Source organism: Hemitrygon akajei, chromosome 16, assembly GCF_048418815.1.
Source record: "Hemitrygon akajei chromosome 16, sHemAka1.3, whole genome shotgun sequence".
In the NCBI taxonomy this organism is placed as follows: Eukaryota; Metazoa; Chordata; class Chondrichthyes; order Myliobatiformes; family Dasyatidae; genus Hemitrygon; species Hemitrygon akajei.
The window spans coordinates 62,450,152-62,474,071 of record NC_133139.1 but is presented as its reverse complement, the minus strand read 5'-3'; the positions used below and the strand labels follow the sequence as shown (position 1 = coordinate 62,474,071).

The following is a 23,920-nucleotide window of genomic DNA, read 5'->3' as shown; positions in this document are numbered from 1 at the left end:
GCCTTCAGGTAACTCAACTCCTTCAATCTTGAGTTTGCCTCTTCTCCGGCTGCACTTTTCCAGTCCAACGATATCCTGATGTCTCTGCTGTACCTTGTCAGGTGGATTTGTGAGTCAATGTCTCTTTCATTTCTGGCATACAGCTTGATGTCATCCATGTACAAGAGGTGATTGATGGTCACTCCACACTTGAACCTGTACCCATACCCACTCTTTGAGATGATCTGGCTGAGGGGGTTCAAGCCTATGCAGACCAGCAGAGGGGATAGTGTATCGCCCTGGTATATTCCACATCTAATGGACACATGAGCTATTCGCTTCCAGTTAACTTCTAGCGTTGTCCTATAAAAGCCCCTTGACTTTTTCTGAAGGTCCTTGGTGTCTTGTTGACTTTGCCAGGCACTCCAGGATCCATGGCTGGGGCAGTGAGTTATATGCTTTCTGGAAGTTGATCCAGGCTGTGCTCAGGTTGGTTTGCCTGGTCTTGGAGTCTCATATGACTGCTTTGTTTACCAGTAGTTGGTGCTTGGAGCCTCTGGTTCCATTACCAATCCCTCTCCGAGCAGGGCTCAGCAATTTACACACACGTTTCTTCAGCTTGGTGGCTATGATGCCTGTTAGCAGTTCCATGTTGTTCTGGTAGTTTGATGGTGTTGCTCCTTTGTGAGGATCCTTCATTATGAGTACTATCCTTCCTTGAGTTAGCCAGTCAGGGCAGGAGCCTGCTTTAAGCACCTGGTTCATTTGAACAGCCAGCCATGCAGGCTGCGGCAAGGACGCTGGGTGCAAGAATCAGAAGGTTGCCGCCTGGAGTGGAGGCCGACACTGGGAACCATCTGGGCCCTGCCCCGACATCCGCCGCAGCATGGTGGCTGGGGTTCAGGTCCCTGTGGTGGCAATCTAGTAGGGATCTTGGGTTGGATTCCTTGTGCTCGCAAAAACCTCCAGTGAGAGTGACAAGAACAAGAAAGGTCATGCTGGCTTGGATGTCACTCAGATTAACAAGGTCCATGCCCATGATTGGGAATCCAAAACCATCTGGCAATAAATTGGCTACCAGAACAAACCATTAATGAACAAGACTAGACAACATAGAATTCTATATAGATATAATAAATAAATTATGCTAAAAGAATGCAAAAATAGTGATGTTTTGTTCATGGGTTGGTTTATTGTCCGTTCAGAAATTAAATCTTATGGCAGAGGGGAAGAAGATGTTCTAAAGTGTGTGCGTGTGTCTTCAGGCTCCTGTACCACCTCCCTGATGGTAGTAATTAGAAGAGGCCATGTCCAAGATGCTGGGGTGGCTAGTGTCCCTGTTGGAGCTAACTGAGTTTGCCACTTTCTGCAGCTTTTTCCAACCCTGTGCAGAAACCCCTCCATACCAGGCAGTGAGAAAGATCTCCATGGTGCATCTGTAGAGCTTTGGATTGAGGGCTGAGATGCTGTACACCCATTGTGGTGACAGTGCTGGATGGTGGGCAGGGCTCTGCTGATGTGGTTAAACTATAGCACCAAAATAGCTCAGGGACTCAAGAGACTGCAAAGTGACCTAGACAGGCTAGGTAATGGGCTGAAGAATGACAGGTGAAATTGAATACAGGCAAGTGTGAGGTGTTCCACTTTGGGAGGACAATCGGTGTAAGACCAGGAATTAGACCACTCAGCTATCAAGTTTTCTCCACAATTATGGCTGATTTACTTTCCCTCTCAACCCCATTCTCCCCATAATCTTTGATGCCCTTACTAATTAAGAACATATCAACCTCCACTTTAAATGCTATATACCCAGTGATTTGGCACCCATGACCATCTGTGGCAATGTATTCCATAGATTCACCTCCTTCTGGCTAAAGAAATTCCTCCTTATTGCTGTGCCAAAAGGGCGTCCTTGTATTCTGAGACTGTGCCCTCTGGTCCTAGACTATCCCACTATTAGAATTATCCTCTCCATGTCTACTCTGTCCAGGCTTTGGGAGTTGTCAATGAGAACCCCCATTCTTTTAAACTTCAGTGAGTACCAAGCCCAGAACCATCAAACATTCCTCATATTTTAACCATTTCATTCCCAGGATCATTCTTGTAAACTTCCTCCGTGCCTCTAAGCTCTGAGGAGTGCGGTAGAGCCGAGGGATCTGTGAATACAGATCCATAATTACTTGAAAATGGCATCACAGGTAGATAGGGTCATAAAGGGAGTTTTTGGCACATTGTCCTTCATGAATCAGGGCAGTGTGTACAGGAGTTGGGGTGTTATGTTGAAGTTGTATAAGACAATAGTGAGAGCAAATTTAGAATATTGAGTGCAGTTCTGATCACCTACCTACAGGAAATAATCTAGAAAGCGTGAAGAGAAAATTTACACTGATGTTGCCTGGACTTGAGGACCTGAATTACATGATAAGATGAATAGGTTAGGACTTTATTACTTGGTTTTCTCCCACATTTCAAAGACCTACAGGTTATAGGTTAACTCATCACATAAGTATAATTGGCTAACATTGGTTATTGTGCCAGAGGGTCTGTTACCATCTGTTAGCTCTAAAAAATAAATCAATGAACTCTGTTTCTGTTTCCACAGACGCTGCTTAACGTGCTGACAAAGCAAGCATGCCCACATCTTACCAACCTTCACTGACGCCTACGTCTCTGGAATGTGTGAGAAACCGAGCCAGCTGGAAGAAATGCACACAGTCACAGAGAGAACATAAAGACTCCTTACAGACAGCAGCAGGAATTGAACCCGGGTCACTGGCGCTGTAAAAGCACTATGATAACTGTTACACTAATTGCCACCCCTATGCTACTGTGCTGTCTAAAGAGGCACTACAGTTGAAAGAGAAGTCACAGTGGCTCCGATAGATGGATACTCTGACACTTGAGAAGCCCACTTATAAACGGGTAGCATTTATCTGAACAAACTGGGCACAGTTTCAAATTTGCATGATGAAATAGGGCGTTCTTATAAATAATCCTGCATTGTTCTGTGTTAACTCCGGAGCAGTGGGCATAATTTTACTGTGACAGTTTCATTGGGAAATTAGGGCCAGAGTCACAGAGTTGTAAAAAAAAAGGCTCTTTGGCCCAACTACCAGACTTAAGAACAGCTTCTTCCCCACAGCTTTCAGACAGGATCACTTAACTCCTACACATCCTCTCATGGTGGTGGTGCAACGTTCTTAGGCTATTTTCCAGTATAGTCACTTCAGCATTTCCTTTTGCACCGTTTCAGTTTTCACTGCGATGCTCGGCACCGTATTTATTGTTGTGCTTATTATTACCATGTGCTCTGTTTACCCTGTCATTTCATTGTGACAATAAACTCACCTGAATCTCAATATAAATCTGAATTTGAGAAGAGCTGAGAATTGATATTCAAGGCCTTAATTAGACAGCAGCTGGGAATGTTGAGGGAAGGGACACAATGAGACATTTATGTGGGTAATGGGTGGATGGGGTAGGTAGGGGAGGGAAGGGAAACAGAGGTTAATGGAGTCTGGGGCGGGTGCAGGAAGTGCTGCAGGTGATAAAGACGAGAAAGACTGAAGAGGCTGAAAATCCAGAGCAACACACACACACACAATGCTGTAGGGATTCAGCAGGAAAGGCAGCATCTATGGAAATGAATAAACAGTTGACCTTCTGGGCCAAACCCCTTCTTCAGGACCGGAAATGAAAGGGGGAAAAGCCAGAACAAAAAGGCGGGATAAGGTGAAAGAGGACAGCTAGAAGGTGATAGATGAAGCCAGGTGGGCAGTAAAAGACTGGAGAGGAGGAATCTGATGGGAGAAGAGAGTGGACTGCAGGAGAAAGGGAGGGAGACAAAACAGAGGTTGCACTTGACACCAGGAGTACTTATGAAACAGCCACCAGCACAGGGAAATCAGTAAAGATCAAAATGATTGAGGTAGATGTCAAATATATTTGACTATTTCAGCAAGTGAATAAGAACTGGAAAAGGGTTTCAGCAACAGGAAGGGTAAGAAAGGAGATGTTTTAATGACAATAATGAGAGATTTGTTAACAGAGGATTTGGCCAGGACACTGACACACCCAAGCTTGTTCAACCTGAGGCAATAACTGTAGGAAGACTTCACAATAGATGCAACATTAGACCTTAGAACAACAGGAAAAGTAGGCCATTTGGCCCATTGAGCCTCCTCTGTAATTCATTCATGGCTTTTTCTTTAAACACCATTCTCCCTGTAATCCTTAACTTCCTTACCAGTCAAGAACCTTATCAGTCTTCCTTAAATACACCCAATTACTTGGCCTCTGTGGCAATGAACTCCATAAATTTACCACCGTCTGGCTGAAGAAATTCCTCTTCTTCTCACTTTTCAAGAAGCATCCCTTTATTCTGAGGCTGCCCAAGTCCACTCTATCCAGCAGTTTTGAATAAGATCGCCCCCCCATTCTTTTAAACTCTAACGAGTATGGGCCCAGAGACATCAAATATTCATCATACATCACATCTTTCATTCCTGGAATCACTCTTGTGAATCTCATCTGGACCCTTTCTAGGGCCAGTGCATCCTTCCTGAGATACAGGGCCCAAAATTGCTCAAAATATTCCAACTGCAGTCTGACAAGACCCTACAAAGCCTCAGCAGTGCACTGTTTCTTGAAACAAATGATAACATTGCACTTACGTTCTTTACTACCACCTCAAACTCAATTAAACCAAATGTCTGATAGTTCACACTGGTTCAAAGTTTAAAGTAAATTACATATATGTCACCATATGCAACCCTGAGATTCATTTTCTTGTGGACATACTCATTAAATCCAAAGCAGAATAATGACCATAATTGAATCAACGAAAGACCGCACCAACTTGGATGTTCAACCAGTGTGCAAAAGACAAAAAGTTGTGCAAATACAAAACGAAAGAAATAATAATAATAATAATATTAATAATAAATAAGCAATAAATATCGAGAATATGAGATGAAGAGTCTTAGAAAGTGAGTCCATAGGTTGCAGAAACATTTCCATGATGGAGCAAGTGAAATTGAGTGAAGTTATCCTCTTTGGTTCAACAGCCAGATGGTTGAAGGACAATAACTGTTCCTGAACCTGGTGTGCAAGACTTGAGGCTCCTGTACCTTCTTTCTGATGGCAGCAGCAAGAAGACAGCATGATCTGGGTGGTGGGGGTCCCTGACGATGGATGCTGCTTTTCTATAACAACTTTCTGTGCCGACGTGCTCAATGGTGGGGAGGGCTTTACCCCGATGGATTGGGCCATGTCCATTACTTTTTGTAGGATTTTCCTTTCAAGGTCATTGGTATTTCCATACCAGGCTCTGATGCAGCCAGTCAATATGCTCTCCACTACACACCGATAGAAATTTGTCAAAGTTTTAGATGTCATGCCGAACTTTGCAAACTCCTAACAAAGTAGACGCGCTGCCATGCTTTCTTTGTAATTGCACTTACCTGCTGGGCCCAAGACAGATCCTCCAAAATAATAAGACAGAGGGATTTAAAGTTGCTGACACTCTCCATCCCTGATCCTCCGATAAGATGGGAGATGGATCTCGGGCTTCCTCCACCTACAGTTAATAATCAACTCCTTGGTCTTGCTGACATTGAGTAAGAGGTTGTGGTTATGGCACCACTCAGCCAGATTTCCAATCTCACGCCTATATGCTGTTTCATCACCTTTGATTCAGCCTATGACAGTGGTGTTGTCAGCAAACTTGAATATCGCACTGGAGCTGTGCTTAGCCACAGTCATAAGTGTAAAGTAAATAGAGCTGGGGTCTGAGCACACAGCCTTGTGGTGCACCTGTGCTGGTTTGCATGTGAACAGAGATAAGTACTGGATCGATGTGGATATATAGAGATTTCCTGGAAGCAGGGAAACAGAGGGCAATGATATACTCTGTGGTGGATTAGCTCAAGCTGCAAGTTTCTTTATCACACTTACATTGAGACATACAGTGAAATGTGTCATTTGCATTAACAACCAACAAACACCAAGGATGTGCTAGGGGCAGCCCGCAAGTGTCACCACACATTCCAGCACCACAATGCTGAGCAGAACAAACATAGAACACAGGAAAGCATAATGCAACAAGAACAAAACAACAATAGCAACGCAAGCAACATGCCCAAAATGTTGCAGGCCAGGCAGCGTCTATGGAAGCGAGTAAACAGTTGATGTTTTGGGCCGAGATCCTTCATGAGGACTGCAAAAGAAGTCCCATTCCTCCTTCTCTCCTATGCACATACCCAATCCTCCAACTCTAGGACAGGCCATTCTCTTTGGCCGCCAGCTTCCAGAGGACTTGGACACAAGCTTGCAGACATCTGGCCTTCAATTTCCCCAGTTACCCCACAGGGCTCCATCCTTCTCTCAACGAGAGGGCACAGCATTGCGAGAAACCTTGGCACAGTACATCACTGGTGCGGTGGCAAGGGCCGGGAGGGAATAAGCTATTGTGTCCAGAACTGAGGAAAAGTTTCCAAATGCTAAAGAACCAATAATAAGCTGCAAAATAAACTCTGTACTTTTTTTTTAATTCTTAGGAATGGTTTTGGGGACAGAGCGGGGAGTTAGGGATCAGGTGGTTTGGAGGCCAGGGGCACAGATGTGAGACATTTGTGGTTGGATGTTGGGCCAGCAAACCAATGAGAAAGAAGACTGGTGGACCCCACGCCCAAGTCAGAGCTGTCAGCGGGTTCCGGGATTGGAATTCTGTGCTGACTGGAGGCACGACACCTGTACAGGAATCATCGAGACTGGAGTTCAAGGTCTAGTGCTCTGGATCCTCATCCAGTGTCCTCATTTGACAGGATCTGCGAGTCCTGCAGCCGATACCAAAGATTGAAGCCTGAGGGTCGACTGGAAGTCAAGGCCCTGAATCTGTGAGTCCATTGCAGACTGGAGACAGCCTGTCAGTTGGAGGGTGTGTGTGTGTGTGTGTGTGTGTGTGTGTGTGTGTGTGTGTGTGTGTGTGTGTGTGTGTGTGTGTGTGTGTGTGTGTGTGTGTGTGTGTGTGTGTGTGTGTGTGTGTGTGTGTGTGTTCTACCAAGCATTGTGGGTATGCTATGTTGGTGATGGGATGTGTGGTGACACTTGTGGACTGCCCCCAGCACATCCTTAGGTGTGATGATTGTTAACACAAATAGTGCATTTCACTGTATGTTTTGATGCACATGTGATAAATGAATAAAAATTATTCCTGATAAGTCATGTGTTGGTGTGATGGAAGCAACATATATATGCTGTATTATGGTATTTCATTATAATTCACTTTTTACTCCACCTCCCAGTGAAGAGTTGCTGGGTTGACAACAAATGCCAACACAGATGTGTTCATGTTGCTCTGGCAACAGCCAGTCACAATAAAACTTGGTGTTTTCAACCATAGAAACATGAGGGAGCAGTGAAGCAGTGATTCGGCCCATCCATTACATGCTGCCTTGTACTGCCCACCCAGCTTCTGTTTCTTTATCTCACTGAGTTCTTCTGCTCAACTTTTCCAAGACTTTATCCCAAGTCCGAAGTCTTTTCTGGTCTTTATCCCAAATTCCCTCTGCAAAGAATTTTCTATTTGGAATCTTGACCGCCTAATACTCTAGTCATAGAGTTATGAGGCTTTATCAGGCATTGGACAAACAGCATTTTTGAGTACTGTAAGCCATTTTGAACCCCTAAGAAGGGATATGCTGGCATTGGAGAGGGTCCAGAGGAGGTTTATGAGAATAATCCTGGGAGCATTCCTGGGAATGAAAGGGTTAATGTATGAGTTGCGGTTGATGCCTCTGGATGTGCTCTCACTAGAATTGAAAAGAATGAGGAGGATTCTCATGGGAACCTATAGAATACTGCAAGGCCTAGATAGAGGATGTTTGTTATAGTGGGAGAGTTTTGGACTAGAGGACATAGCCTTAGAATAGAAAAGTGCTCCTTCAGAACAGAGATGAGAAGAAATTTCTTTAGCCAGAAGGAAAGGAATCTGTGGAATTCATTGCCAGACGGCTGTGAAGGCGCTGGATATAGTTAAAACACAGGTTGTTAGTTTCTTGATTAGTAAAGGTGTCAGAAGTTCTGGGGAGAAGGCAGGAGAATGGGATTGACAGGGATAATAAATCAGCCATGATCAGATGGTGGCGCAGACTTGATGGGCCAAATGACCTAAGTCTGCTCCTATGTCTTATGGTCTTAGAGTTACAACATGGGTGGCATGGTAGTGTAGTGGTTAGCACAACGCTTTACTGTACAGGTGACCCAGGTTCAATTCCTGCCACTGCCTGTACGTTCTCCATGTGACCTCATGGGTTTCCTCCAGATGTTCTGGTTTCTTACCATAGGCCGATGCAAATTGTCCTGTGATCAGGCTAGGATTAAATTGGGGGATTGTGGGTGGTGAGGCTCGAAGGTCCTATTCCGGGCTGTACCTCAATAAGTAGATAGGCCCTTTGGTCCAACTCATCCATGCTGACCCAGGTACCTGCCTGAACACTTGGTTAGTTATTGTCACATGGATCAGGATACAATGAAAAGCTCTTCTTTGTGTGCCATCTAGACATATGACAAACAACATTGGACCCAGTACAGATCCCTGAGGGTGTGCCTCAGGGATCTGTACTGGGTCCAATGTTGTTTGTCATATACATTAATGATCTGGATGATGGGGTGGTAAATTGGATCAGGAAGTATGCAGATGATACTAAGGTAGGTGGTGTTGTGGATAATGAAGTAGGTTTTCAAAGCTTGCAGAGAGATTTAGGCCAGTTAGAAGAGTGGGCTGAAAGATGGCAGATGGAGTTTAATGCTGATAAGTGTGAGGTGCTACATTTTGGTAGGAATAATCCAAATAGGACATACATGGTAAATGGTAGGGCATTGAAGAATGCAGTAGAACAGAGTGATCTAGGAATAATGGTGCATAGTTCCCTGAAGGTGGAATCTCATGTGGATAGGGTGGTGAAGAAAGCTTTTGGTATGCTGGCCTTTATAAATCAGAGCATTGAGTATAGGAGTTGGGATGTAATGTTAAAATTGTACAAGGCATTGGTAAGTCCGAATTTGGAGTATTGTGTACAGTTCTGGTCACCGAATTATAGGAAAGATGTCAACAAAATAGAGAGAGTACAGAGGAGATTTACTAGAATGTTACCTGGGTTTCAGCACCTAAGTTACAGGGAAAGGTTGAACAAGTTAGGTCTTTATTCTTTGGAGTGTAAAAGGTTGAGGGGGGACTTGATAGAGGTATTTAAAATTATGAGGGGGATAGATAGAATTGATGTGGATAGGCTTTTTCCATTGAGAGTGGAGAGATTCAAACAAGAGGACATGAGTTGAGAGTTAGGGGGCAAAAGTTTAAGGGTAACATGAGGGGGAATTTCTTTACTCAGAGAGTGGTAGCTGTGTGGAACAAGCTTCCAGTAGAAGTGGTAGAGGCAGGTTCGGTATTGTCATTTAAAGTAAAATTGGTTAGGTATATGGACAGGAAAGGAATGGAGGGTTATGGGCTGAGTGGGGGCCAGTGGGACTAGGTGAGAGTAAGCATTCAGCACGGACTAGAAGGGCCGAGATGGCCTGTTTCCGTGCTGTAATTGTTATATGGTTATATCACCCACACCAGGACCACTAGACTCAAAAACAGTAACTTTCCCAGAGCCATAAGGCTGACCACACCTCTACCCATTAACCCACTCCACCACCACTACATACACATCACCTTTATGCATATAGAACCGTTACTTGTACATTGCAGGGATTGCTTTTATGTATATTGTGTTTTGTTCATTTTTATTGTATTCTTTATGCTTACTGTGCTTATTTATGGTGCATTGGATCTGGAGTAACAATTATTTTGTTCTCCTTTACACTCGTGTGTTGCAAAATGACAACAAGCAGTCTTGAGTTTTCAATCTTCAATATTCAAGCTTCAGTCTTCAATCTCATTGCACCCTGGTGCATGTGACAATAAACTCATCTGAATCCACTGTAAATCTGAGAAGGTTCGAAGTGTTAAAACGGACGTAGGTCACTTAAGATTAAAATGATAGGATATTATTAATGGTGTATCTCCACCCTGAGGGGATAACTCAGCAGGTCAGGCAGCATCTATGGAGGAAAATGGACAGTCAATATTTCAGAGGTAGGCCCTTCATCTGGACTGAAAGATAGAGGGGAGATAGCCAGTCTAAGGAGGTGAAGAGAAGGGTGGAGCGAGAGCTGCCAGTCAATAGGTGATGAAAGAATCTTTCAGGAGATCTGAATACTGAACATTGAATCCTTTCTTTCAGGCAACTTGCTCCCCTTTTGTCCCTTTTCTCTCTCTTATTGATTGAGTAACAATTTTTCCTTTGGTGCCTCTCACATTTTCCAGACTCGAGGAGTATGCCTGTCTTTTTGTTGGCTATGTAGGACAGTCCACATTTCAAGCCTTCGCCAGTAATGTTTCCCAACTGTCATCTGCTACATTGACGACTGTATTGGTGCTACTTCAAGCATCCATACTGAGTTCGTCAATTTCCTCAACTTTGACTCTAACTTCTACTCTGTCCTTAAATTCATTTGGTCTATTTTTCACACGTCCCTTCCCTTTTTCAATCTCTCAGTCTGCATCTCTGGAGATAAACTGTCAACCAACATCTTTTATAAACCTAACGATTCCCACGGTTATTTTGACTATACCTCTTTCCAACTTGCTTCTTGTGAAAGATGCTATTCCTCGTTCTCAGTTCCTTCATCTTCACTACATCTGTTCCCAGGATAAGGTTTTCCTTTCCAGACTATCAGAAATGTCGCCATCATGGAACGGGGTTTCACTTCCTCCACTATTAACGCTACTGTCACCCACATCTCCTCTATTTCCTGGACATCTGTGCTCACCCCATTTTCCCACCGTCTTAAGAGTTCCACTTGTCCTTACCCACTGCCCTATGTGTCTCCACATCCGCACATCATCCTCTACAATTTCTGCCATCTCCAAAGGGATCCTACCACCAAACACCTTTATCTCCCCCTCCCCACTCTCCGTTTTCCACAGGGATCACTTCCTCTGTGATTCCCTTGCCCACTCCTCTGTCCCCACTAATCTTGCTCCCAGCACTTCTCCCTGAAAGCAGCCCCCCTGCCCATTCACCTCTTCCCTCACCTCCATTAAGGAACCTAAATAGTCCTTCCAGGTGAAGCAACACTTTACTATGAATCTGCTGAGGTCAGCTATTATATCAAGTGCTCCTCTGCACTGGTGAGACCACTTTGTCAAGCACCTCTGCTCCATCTGCCAAAAGCGGAACTTCCTGGTGTCCAACATTTTAATTACCATTCTTATTCTCATTCTGACATGTTGGTCCATGGCCTTCTCTTGTGCCACAATGAGGAGCATACCTTATATTTTGTCTAGGTAGCCTCCACCATGATGGTATGAATTTTGCTTTCTCCTTCCAGTAAAAGAAATCCCTTCCCCTCCCCTCTTCTTCTATTTCCCACTCTGGCCTCTTACCTCTTCTCTATTTGCCTATCACCCCCTCCTAGCTCCCCTCCTCTTTCCCTTTCTCCTATGGTCCACTCCTCTCCCCTATCAGATTCCTTCCTCCCCAGCCCTTACCTTTCCCGCCCACCTGGCTTCAACAATCACCTCCTAGCTCCCCTCCTCTTTCCCTTTCTCCTATGGTCCACTCCTCTCCCTTATCAGATTCCTTCCTCCCCAGCCCTTACCTTTCCCGCCCACCTGGCTTCAACAATCACCTCCTAGCTCCCCTCCTCTTTCCCTTTCTCCTATGGTCCACTCCTCTCCCCTATCAGATTCCTTCCTCCCCAGCCCTTACCTTTCCCGCCCACCTGGCTTCAACAATCACCTCCTAGCTATCCTCCTTTACCTTACCCCACCCCACCTTTTTATTCTGGTATCTTCCCCTTCCTTTCCAGTCTTTGAGAATGTATTGGCCCAAAATATCGATATAGTTCATTTCCAGAGATGCCGCCTGACCTGCTCAGTTCCTCCAGCAGTTGGTGTGTGTTGCTTTGGACTTCCAGCACCTGCAGAATTTCTTGTGTTTTCAGTCAGGTAATTCTCTTGTAACTCTGACTAGTTACTATTGGATGTGAGCATGCATGCACAATTTTGTCTGTGTGTGTGTGTGTGTGTGTGTGTGTGTACTAATTTGTCTTCATTCTGTTACTGTGCAGTTCTGGGTGCTAAATTTTCCTTTTCACCAGGAAGAATTTGTGTAATATTCCAAAAGTTCCTAGTGTATTTACTTGATTTTTACTGTAAGTGAATTGGGTGCCAACTCAGGGGAGGATCCTACACTTAAACAGGCTTGCACAGATAGTATGTACAATGCAAGCACACACAGAGAAACCTGTACATGTGTACACACACACACACACACACACACACACACACACACACACACACACACACACACACACACACACACACACACACACACACACACACACACACACACACACACACACACACACACATTATCAAAACAATGTACAGCATCCAACACAAGACAGAAGAAAATTCAATGACAAACAGTAATCTGCCCCACACTTGATTTGAAAGAGCCACTAATTACAAGCTTTCTGTCACAGGAAAGAATATCTAATGCAAGAGCAAGCTTAATTTTTAAATCTGTGATTGGCAGATTTTGGAGATAAAGAAATAAAGGATGTGGAAACTATGGTTTTAGCTGTAACCCAGCCATAATCTCATCCAATGGCAGAAAACAGTCTTCTCGTTTTCCTTTACTAACTTGTACCAATTTGAGTAATGAAAGATAATGTTTTAGAGTGTAAGCTGATAAAATATAATGCTATCTAGATTTTAAGACCTCCCACAATAGCCACAACAAAGTACCACATGTGTATGTGGGCCATTTGTTAACAATGCGTAAAATGGACGCTTACTACACCTTGGGTGTGGCTACTGAGGAACAGTCCTAACGTCCAGCAGCAGCCCTGCATTGAGGAAAGAACCAAGGGCCTGTGGTTTGGTGGTTAGATGCACTGATCAGAGCCAATCTCTCCAACAATTTGAGTTGACAGGGAAGCAGGGAAACTATACGGACACAACAATTAAGCAGCTATCCCAGACTATATTCTTAAAAAGTGTGTGAAGTGTGAGTGTGTGTGTGTGTGTGTGTGTGTGTGTGTGTGTGTGTGAGTGTGTGTGTGTCTGTATGTGTGTGAGTGTGTGTGAGTGTGTGTGTGTGAGTGTGTGTGTGTGTGAGTGAGTGTGTGTGTGTGAGTGTGTATGTGTGTGAGCGTGTGAGTGTGTATGAGTGTGTGTGAGAGTGTGTGTGTGAGTGAGTGTGTGTGTGAGTGTGTGTGTGTGAGTGAGTGTGCGCGCGAGTGTGTGTGAGAGTGTGTGTGTGAGTGAGTGTGTATGTGTGCGTGAATGAGTGTGAGTGTGTGTGTCTGTATGTGTGTGAGTGTGTGTGTGTGTGAGTGAGTGTGTGTGTGAGTGTGTATGTGTGTGTGAGAGTGTGTGTGAGTGTGTATGAGTGCGTGTGAGTGTGTGTGTGTGAGTGAGTGTGTGTGTGAGTGAGTGTGTGCGCGAGTGTGTGTGTGTGAGAGTGTGTGTGTGAGTGAGTGTGTATGTGTGTGTGAGTGAGTGTGAGTATGTGTGTCTGTATGTGTGTGAGTGAGTGAGTGTGTGTGTGTGAGTGACTGTGTGTGTGTAAGTGAGTGTGTGTGTGTGAGTGTGTATGTGTGTGAGAGTGTGTGTGTGAGTGAGTGAGTGTGAATGAGTGTGTGTGTGTGAGTGTGCATGTGTGTGAGTGTGAGCGTGTGTGTCTGTATGTGTGTGAGTGAGTGTGTGTGTGAGTGACTGTGTGTGTGTGAGTGAGTGTGTGTGTGAGTGTGTATGTGTGTATGTGTGTGAGAGTGTGTGTGTGTGTGAGTGAGTGTGAATGAGTGTGTGTGTGAGTGAGTGAGTGTGTGAGTGTTTGTGTGTGAGTGTGTGTGAGTGTAAGTGAGTGTGTGTGTGAGTGTGTGTGTGAGAGAGTGTGAGTGTGTGTGTGTGAGTGAGTGTGTGTGAGTGTGTGTGAGTGAGTGTGTGTGTGAGTGTGTGTGTCTGTATGTGTGTGAGAGTGTGAGTGTGTGTGAGTGAGTGTGTGTGTGTGTAAGTGAGTGTGTGTGAGTGTGTGTGTGTGAGTGTGTGTGTGAGTGTGTTTGTGTGAGTGTGTGAGTGTGTGTGTGAGTGTGTGTGTGAGTGTGTTTGTGTGTGAGTGTGTGTGTGAGTGTGTGTGTGTGAGTGTGTGTGTGTGTGTAAGTGAGTGTGTGTGTGAGTGTGTTTGTGTGAGTGTGTGTGTGAGTGTAAGTGAGTGTGTGTGTGAGTGTGTGTGTGAGTGTGTGTGTGAGTGAGTGTGTGTGTGAGTGTGTGTGTGTGTAAGTGAGTGTGTGTGTGAGTGTGTTTGTGTGAGTGTGTGTGTGAGTGTGTGTGTGAGTGTGTGTGTGAGTGAGTGAGTGTGTGTGAGAGTGAGTGTGTGTGAGTGTGTTTGTGTGTGAGTGTGTGTGTGTGAGTGTGTTTGTGTGTGAGTGTGTGTGTGAGTGTGTTTGTGTGTGAGTGTGTATGTGTGAGTGTGTGTGTGAGTGTGTGTGTGAGTGTGTTTGTGTGTGAGTGTGTGTGTGTAAGTGAGTGTGTGTGTTTGTGTGTGAGTGTGTGTGTGTGAGTGTGTTTGTGTGTGAGTGTGTGTGTGTGAGTGTGTGTGTGTGTGAGTGTGTGTGTGTGTAAGTGAGTGTGTGTGTGAGTGTGTGTGTGTGTGAGTGTGTGTGTGTGTGAGTGAGTGTGTGTGTGAGTGTGTGTGTGTGTGTAAGTGAGTGTGTGTGTGAGTGTGTTTGTGTGAGTGTGTGTGTGTGAGTGTGTGTGTGAGTGTGTGTGTGTGTGAGTGAGTGTGTGTGAGAGTGAGTGTGTGTGAGTGTGTTTGTGTGTGAGTGTGTGTGTGAGTGTGTTTGTGTGTGTGTGTATGTGTGAGTGTGTGTGTAAGTGAGTGTGTGTGTGTGTGTTTGTGTGTGAGTGTGTGTGTAAGTGAGTGTGTGTGTTTGTGTGTGTGTGTGAGTGTGTGTGTGTGAGTGTGTGTGTGAGTGAGTGTGTGTGTGTGTGTGTGTGTGTGTGTGTGTGTGTGTGTGTGTGTGTGTGTGCGTGTGTGTGTGTATGTATGTGAATGGACAAAGATCAGGACTGCCTCAAGGACCTTTCAGCATCTGGCAGTCCAAATGGCAGAAACCTGGAGTCACAGGTGAGGAACAGCCTCTTTGTTAAGTCACTGGAGAATGAATGTTGAACCAGGAGCAATAGGTCTGGGTCTCAGGGGATGGGGTGCTGGGGAGTGCAGAGAGGAATAAAGGGAGAATGCAATCAGTAGAAGAAGATGAGGGGTCTCAGTCTGAAACATCAATGGGAAATGGAGTTGCTGAAGCCACTTTCAGGTTGGAAGAACAACACCTTATATTCTGTAACCTTCAATCTGATGGTGTCTGGTAATTCCTCTCTCCTCCCACCTCTCTTTATCCAGTCCCCATTCTGGCTCCTCTTTTACCTGCTTCTCCTCTCCTCACCTGCCCATCACCTCCCACTGATGCTTTCCTCCTTCCCTTTCTCCCATGGTCCACTCTCCACTCCAATCAGATTCCTCCTTCTTCAGTCTTTTACCTATTACCTCCCAGCTTCTTACTTCATCCCTCACTCCCCCAGCCAGCTGCCCACCCACCTTCCCCTCAGTTATTCTCACCTATCACTTTCCAGTTTGTACTCTTGCCACTCTCCCTATCATATTCTGAGTTCTGTCCCCATCTTTTCCAATCCCGATGACGGGTCCTGAAACGCTGACTGTTCATTCCCCTCCATAGATGCTGCTTGACCTGCCGAGTTCCTCCCGCATTGTGTGTGTTATGTGCATGTGTTGCTAGGGGCGTTAATACTCGACGTATACACACGGGATTACAGTACCCGCCTCGTAGCACAGCCCACACGGCCGTCTGGTCTGCCCTATCGAAAGCAGTGGGAGGCGACTAGCCTTTTAAAAAGGAAACCTCTTTTAAGATTAACAGAAGTTTGAGTCTGGTTATATAAGTTTACTGTCCTGAACTGGGAATTAGAGCAGTCTCCTTCAGTAACTAATACGCAGCACAGCAGGAGGTAAGGAAAATCTTAATTTCTTAAAGATCCACTACTAATTTTTGTCAGTGAATAGAGTCAAAGAAGTCAATATCGACTTCTGATGGGCCAGGTATTTGATTATAAGTGCATTCACCTCGCTCTTTGAAGGAGCGAGCTGATGTGACATTATGGGCCAGATTTTTTTTTGGGAGCGGAGCATCCCGTGAGTTGAACTCCCTGAGCCCGGGATATTTTCTGATTCCACCTTGCAGTGGCCGGGAGCCGATGGCCCTGTGACGGAGAGCGGTAGCACTTGGGACATCTGTGCGCACCCGGCCAGTTCGTCTTGCCAGGACTGCGGGGAACAAACGTAGACGGGGGGGGGGGGGAGGAATAAACGACGACTAACAGGGTGTGGTGAATTAGAGCCAGATTAGATGCAAAAGAAAAATAAAGCGAGAGAAAGCAAGAAGGGAGGAAATTTAAACAAAAAGTAGAAATTAGCAAACAAGCGTGAAAGTCAAACATTAGATAACTGCTCTGCCAGGAAAGATATAACACCTCACCAAATGAATTTAACTGTTTCATTTATACCACCAAGATTAGATTGCTTTGCTTGGGCATCAATGCAACAGAATTTCAAAGAAATTCAAATTGAAGCGTTGTTAATATAGTGAAAAAGGATCACAATTTTCATCGTAACACGCACGAAATGCTGGAGTAACTCAGCGGGTCAGGCAGCGTCTGTGGAGAGGAGTAACAGTCGACTCTTTGGGCCGAGACCTTTCGCCGGGATCTCCGGTATTTTGTGTGTGTTACACGGGATTTCCAGCAGCTCATGCTGGACACAGCTTCAACGATGTCTCCAGTCTATGGTTCAACTCCCGAAGTGGTTTCTTGTCTCTTTTGGGAAGGTTGAGGGCGGTAGCCATTTATTTGAGATCTGCGGTGGAGTTCCCGTGGCATCTGGTGAGGAGTCGCCTCTGTCCCCTGGGTCAGCTCCGTGATGGGGAACGGCTAACGGGGCGGTACACTTGTCCGCTCGTCTGCACAGTTTACAACCGAAAGGGAGCGGCCATAAAACATAGGAACAGAATTGGGCCATTAGGCCAGTCGTGTCTTCTCCGCCATTCCATCAAGGTCGATTTACTATCCCTCTCAACCCCATTCTCCCGTAACATTTGGCGCTCTCAACTGATTAAGAAGCTATCCTACATCCAATTTGTCGGCTGTGTGTGCGCGTACACGAGTGAGTATGGGTGTGGCTCATGATGTACAATGTTAGTGTGGATGTTGGTGTGCACGCATGCGTAGGTATGAGGGTGTGTGTGTGTGTGTATGGGTGGGCGTTTGCATATGTGTGCGTGGATTATTTGCATGTGACTATAGGGGTGTGCCTGTGCATATGCGCGTACGTGTGTGTATGTGCGAGGGGTAGGTGAGGGTGTTTGTGCATTTGGGGATGTGGCGAGTAGTGGATATGTTTGATTGGGGATGTGGGGTGCGTGTGCGCGCAGTGGTGTGGGTGGGAATATGGGGTGTGTGCGAGGGTAAGGATGGATGGGGTGGTGGGTGTACCCACTTCTTTAAACCCAAGACCGCCTTTCCCACACTCCCCCCTCCTTCAAGAACCGAAGGAGGAGCTGAGAAACTGGTAGGGATATTCCCCACGCTTTCAGATGGAGGAGCGGATTAGAGCTTCCGGCTTGGGTGGGAACTCTATGATAGCAGGGCTGAAGGGGAAGAGAGGGAAGCGCTCTCTCCTTCTGCCTATGGAAAGCCAAAACCAGTTTGGGGCGAGTCCAAGACCCTGGGGAGGAGAAGAAGGGACACCCGCGGTGACCTGCTCCACCTCTCACCTCCAGTCCGAAGTAAGATTTCTAACCAGTGAAGTTATTGCAAATGTAATCTCTTTACATTTAACCCCGTCCAGATTGAGGGAGCATTGCTTTGTGCTATGTGCTCTGGAATACACCCCAAGAAAGTTTGGGAAAGTTTTGTATAAAACGCCTGGAACCAGAGCCGCACTTTCGCGGGACTGGCAGCGGTAGAGCGGACGCCGACAGCGCTTCTCCCTGTAGATTCTGCCTGGCCTGCTGCGAACCACCAGCACTTTGTGTGTGTTGCGGAGAGTTTGGCCCGGTTTTAGACCCGTCACCCACCGAATCTGTGTAAATTATTTCCTTTAAAAGAGCCCCGATACTTTCTGAGGGAGAGGGGCGGGTGGCACCTGAGCGCTCATTTGGGGTAACTTTTGCAAATAGACCCGCAAGTGTAGCCGGACGGTAATTGGAGATGACTCGCTGGACGGATGTTCGGCGTCGTGACCGACCTGAATGGCATTGACGACGACTTCAGACCCTTGAGGAGAGATCCAGAGCCACATTCTCTCGTTCTAATGCAAGTCACAGAGAGTAATTTAAAATAGAGACATTTTCCCCTAAATGGAGAAAGTATTAGAGGAATGGGAAAGTAGGAAGGAATTAGATTAAAAGGGCAAAGTCTAAGGGAAAGATAAACAAAATAAGCGTACTAGGAACGGAAGTCTATTAAAATAGTTTAAGATAGAGAATTATTTAATATTTATAGAACCAATGAGCAAATTGTGGAGTTGTGGCATCTTTTCACAGAGCAAGGGATACAAATCAAATAAAACGAGAGAAAGGAGGAATTAAAAGAGATTAAGAGAAAGCAAAATGGGTAAAATAACTGAAAAGTGTGTTCTAAAAGCACTCAAGTGCAATTAGGTTGAATTTCCAGAGAAAAAAGTAAGCAATTAGTTTCAGACTAATTTTAAAATCTGTAATTTTTGGTACAAGTTAATATTTGGAATTTTTTGAAGTATGAAGGATGATACAATGCATTCTGAGAGTTTTATACTTGTATGAGCAAGAGGTACAAAAATCGACTTTATTCGCCATACACATTTACATGTATTAGGAATTTGCTGCAGTGTATTGGTGTGATGTACAACAAAACAACATCCAGCAATTATAAAGAATTGTACAAAATAAAATTATAATTAAGTGAAATGGATATGAATTGAGTAATGTTAATTTGAAGTAGTATTTGAACTTCAATTCATTTAACCCAAGATTATGAAAGGAGAGAAAAATCCATTTTCACTGAGAGTCTATTTAGATTAACCCATTAAATGTTGACTCTATTCCTTTCAATCAATGTTGCCTGACTTACTGAGTTCCTCCAGTATTTTGTGTGTGTTACTTTAGATTATTCATGTTATTTTAAGAGCAATTGGTTCCATTCCAGGATTTTTGAAGAAGGGTGTGACTATTTATTAAGCAGTCTGCTCACTCTTCATCGTGAAATACTTTAATCTCTTCTGTTAGTTGTGGAGTCAGGTGATCAGTACAAAATCTATTTGACGTTTAGCTATGAAAGAGGCACAGAGTGAAAAATGAGCAGGGTTCCGAAATGAAAATGTGATTTTTTCAAAAGCAGTTGGGTAAGGAGAGATGCCTGAATTTTAAACACATTTTCTACATTTTTACGTACAATTCCCAGAACACTCTGTAAGAGATTTTACCTGTTGGATTAGTAGTTTTTTTAAAAATGGCTTTGATTTCTGTAGAGCTTTTCACAACTTTAATGCGCCCCAATGTGAAACAATAAACATGGTAATAATGACTGAAATTCGTCGCCAGTAGCCTATGCATTATAGTTTTGGCTGTGTGCTGTATTACATTTGGAAAATTTTATTTCCATTGTAGATAACAATTTCCATAGAGTATAAAGCACAGACATGTTAACTGCAAACATCAAGGACAGCAGATTTGAGTGACTGAGAATAAATATTGGCTATATTGCAGTGGCTTACCATATTTGATGATCATGAGTGCAATTTTAGCAACTTAAACGAGAGAGGGAGATTGTATGTTATGATCACACAATGTCTTATCTTAAGCTGAGAAAACAGAGGCTAAAATAGCTCATACTTAGAAATATGATTAAGTTAAAAGAAAAATCACACCAAAAAGTGGGTGCCACCATAGCGGAGGGGTTAGTGCAAAGCTATTTCAGATCAGGGCATCAGAGTTCAGAACTCAATTCCAGTGCTGTGTGGAAGGATTTTGTATGTTCATTCCATGACTGCGTGGGTTTTCTGTGAGTTCCTCCCTCCCATAGTCCAAAGACGTATCAGTTAGTAGATTAACTGGTGGCTGTAAATTGTCTTGTGATTAAGCTAGGGTTAGATAGGTGAGTTGCCGGGTGGCACGTATTTTTGGGCCAGCCTGTTCCACACTGTATCTCTAAATAAAAAAGAAATAAAACATATTTCCCCTTGTATAAATAATTGAAGTGATTAAATGTTTGTGGGGATAATAAATAATAGAGCTCTGGCAATATTTAATTAATGTTGATCAGTTTTAGGATTAACTGCAAGACTAGTTAAGTTGGTGAAATATAAACTAAATATTCAGGAATGTTGGAGCATTTTGCTATAATTATTTGAAAATGTAGTTCATTAACTTTAAGTAGTTTCAGCAGAAAACTTAGTATTTGATTAGCTACAGTTCTTATTCCTTCTCCATGAGCAAAGACCTATTAATCAACTGTGGGGTAGGCCGTCTTAATCCAAAAACTAAACCAAGAGCTAGAGGAAATCCCTGAGTAACTCAGACTCCCTGAACAGATTAGGAACCTGCCAATTCATAGAGGGAAACATTCCTTTGCTAACACTAGAGTGACAGTGTGTCTAAAATTACAAGTTACTTAAAGGGCCACGAAATATCTTTCTCTCATATGTGGCAGAATTTTTTTAAATCTGATTTTCTTATTTCAACGCTTTCAAATTCGAAGTAACTTTGTTTGCAAAGTACGCATAGGTTTGAGATTAATTTTCTTGCAATCTCTTACAGGAAAATTAATGGAATTTATGAAAAACTATACATAGACAACCAATGTGCAAAAGAAGATAAGTTGTTTAAATAAAAATATAAGTAAATAAGGAATACTGAGAACATGAGTTATAGAGTCCTGGATAGTGAATCGATAGGGTATGGAATCTATAGAGTTGAGCTGAGTCGAGTTATCCATACTGGTTCGCGAGCCTGATGGTTGTAGGGTAATAACTGTTCCTGAATCTACTTGTGTGAAACCTAAGGCTGCTGTACCTCCCGCCAAATGGTAGTAGTGAGAAGAGAGCATGGCCTGGTTGGTAGGAGTCTTTGGATGTTGCTTTCTTGTGGCAGCAGTCCTTGTAAATATGTTCAATGGTGGGGTGGGTTTTACCTGTGATGGACTGGGCGCATTACAATATAACTTGAAATACTAATAGCTTCATCCTTTTTGACTGTTTTCATTTGATCAATATTTTCTGCTCACTGGTTGATTTTTGCCATGTCTTTTATTATGTGACTCAAACCCACCTCTTGTCAGAACTGGTGAAAACTGGGTGTGGGTCAGCCTGGAGCGAATGCGTTGTATGGGCAAATTCTGTTGGCAGGTTGCTGCTTGGTAGTTCTCAGAGAAACGTGAATAGACTCCCAGGCAGGACCACTGCACATCCCCTGTAAGATGGTGATAGTCCTGAAAGAGTCCTGAAAGACTCTGATGTCAGTGTGGTTAAGCTCCACATCAGTAGAATGGGCACTGAGTTGTTGGGTGTGTCTGCCGCAAATGGACTTCTTTTGGATTAATGTGAAAGTAATGATCAGAGTTGCTGAATTTCACTCGCTTGCACTTTTAAAAGGTTATAAATATCCAGCTGCTAACTGCCACCGAATTAGAATCCAACAAATTCTAATGCAGCTCATCCACGGGCAATGAACAAGGTTTCGTGAAAACAAGCAAAAAATAGTGAGGTTGTTGAACCAATTGATGCAACCCTAATCCTGATAAAGAGTCTCGGCCCAAAATGTCAACTTTTTATTCCTCTCCATAGATGCTGCCTGACCTGCTGAGTCCCTCCAGCATTTTATGTGTGTTACCCTAATCACTACAGTTTACAACACTGTGACTACTTGTGTTAAGAGGACTTTCTTCTCTCCAATTGAGTTCTCATTTGTAAGCATTGTTTTTAATTTTTTTGATAACTGCTAATATGTGTGTCAGATAAGTTTTTCGTTGCATTTCCGCACATATATACATGTATAAATAACAATAAACTTAACTTTGACTTTTGAGAGGAAATTAGTTCTATAGGGCTGAGAGTGGGAATGGGGCAAGGAGAGGGGAATATGGTTGGGAGAAGGGAAGCACCAGAGAGACATTCTGTAATGATCAATAAATCAATTGTTTGGAATGAAATGACCTTGCCCAGTGTCTCAGAGCTGGATGTGTCTGCACACGTGCCACCCCCACCCCCTGTTCTCCTCTGTCATCTGTTCCACACTCCCTCCCATGGCATTCCACCCTCACCATTCTCAACATCCTTTGCTTCCGCCAGATTTACGAAACTGGCTGTCTGCTCCACGTTGACAAATTCATCACTGTGCAGAAGGCTGAGGCAACCTAGCTGAATTATATATGCGCCTAAGACTTTTGCACAGTGCTGTACATATATCAAACTTCTGAATTTCATGATGCTAAGGGAGCTGGTTCATATGTAGGAGTGTCCGTAACTGGGGAACTTTACGCCGGAGACCCAAGGGGAATGTGATGAAGTTAACTGGAGCCTCTGTTTACCATTCAGCTTTAAGTGGATTTAGCATCATTGCAATGGGATGGTTGGCCAATCCATGAGTCAGCTGGAGGCTGAAAGCGGCCTTTCCTGTGGTTTGAGGATGGTGTGGGTGGGAGGGAGGAATGGAGTTTGCTGTTGCTCTGTCACTTGTGTTTTGTGTTCTGGCGGGCATGCTATGTTGGCAGCAGAACGTCCGGTGACACTTGTGTGCCCCTAGCACCCTTTGGTGTGTTGGTTCTTAACACAAATGACACATTTTACTGTACACTTAGATGTGAAATAAATCTGAATCTGAATGTTGGTGTGGACAAGGATTGGAGGTATATCACCTGCTAGGTAGTAAAAGGAAGCATTGTACATCAGTATACTCGGTGTATTTTGTTTCAATATATCAGTATATTTTTATAATCATAGAAACATAGAAAATAGGTGCAGGAGTAGGCCATTCGGCCCTTTGAGCCTACACCGCCATTCAGTATGATCATGGCTGATCATCCAACTCAGAACTCTGTACCTGCTTTCTCTCCATACCCCCGATCCCTTTAGCCACAAGGGCCATGTCTAACTTCCTCTTAAATATAGCCTATAAACCAGCCTCAACTGTTTCCTGTGGCAGAGAATTCCACAGATTCACCACTCTCTGTGTGAAGAAGTTTTTCCTCATCTCGGTCCTAAAAGGCTTCCCCTTTATCTTTAAACTGTGACCCCTCGTTCTGGACCTCCCCAACATCGGAAACAATCTTCCTGCATCTAGCCTGTCCAATCCCTTTAAAAGTAACAGATGCATCCTACGAATGAACTCTTCTCGGGCTTACAGCCAGGTACAGGTATGGAAACTTGAGAAGAGTTTATTTGTTATGTACGCTGGGAAAGCATTAGATCCTCTTTCAGACGTATCCTAGCTCTTTATGTTCTATCACATGCATTGAGAGTATCTGAATGAGCATCCAGAAGCCTGGATTATTGGCTTAGAAATAGGATATTAAGTCCCACCGTGAACACTGGGGAGTTTAAGCATAAATTTGGAAATTTGCCGTGGATCTACCAGACTGTCAAAATAACCCTTTCCTATGTGGAAGGAAATCTACGGTGTTTACCTATCCGAATCAGGTTTATTATCACTGACTTATATGATTTGAAATGTATTTAATTGTGGCAGCAGTGGAGTGCAAAGGCATAAAGTAGCTATA

The 23,920-nt window shown here is 44.1% G+C and overlaps 1 long non-coding RNA gene across 1 annotated transcript in view; it reads left to right on the top strand.

Annotated features, from left to right (window-relative positions):
• Positions 1-16,017: 16,017 nt before the first annotated feature.
• LOC140740108 (uncharacterized) overlaps positions 16,018-23,920 on the top strand; it is a 51,324-nt gene continuing 43,421 nt past the window's right edge. Inside the window, exon 1 of the long non-coding RNA XR_012101798.1 lies at positions 16,018-16,123. This is a non-coding gene — a long non-coding RNA (uncharacterized lncRNA). The remainder of the gene's footprint in view (positions 16,124-23,920) is intronic.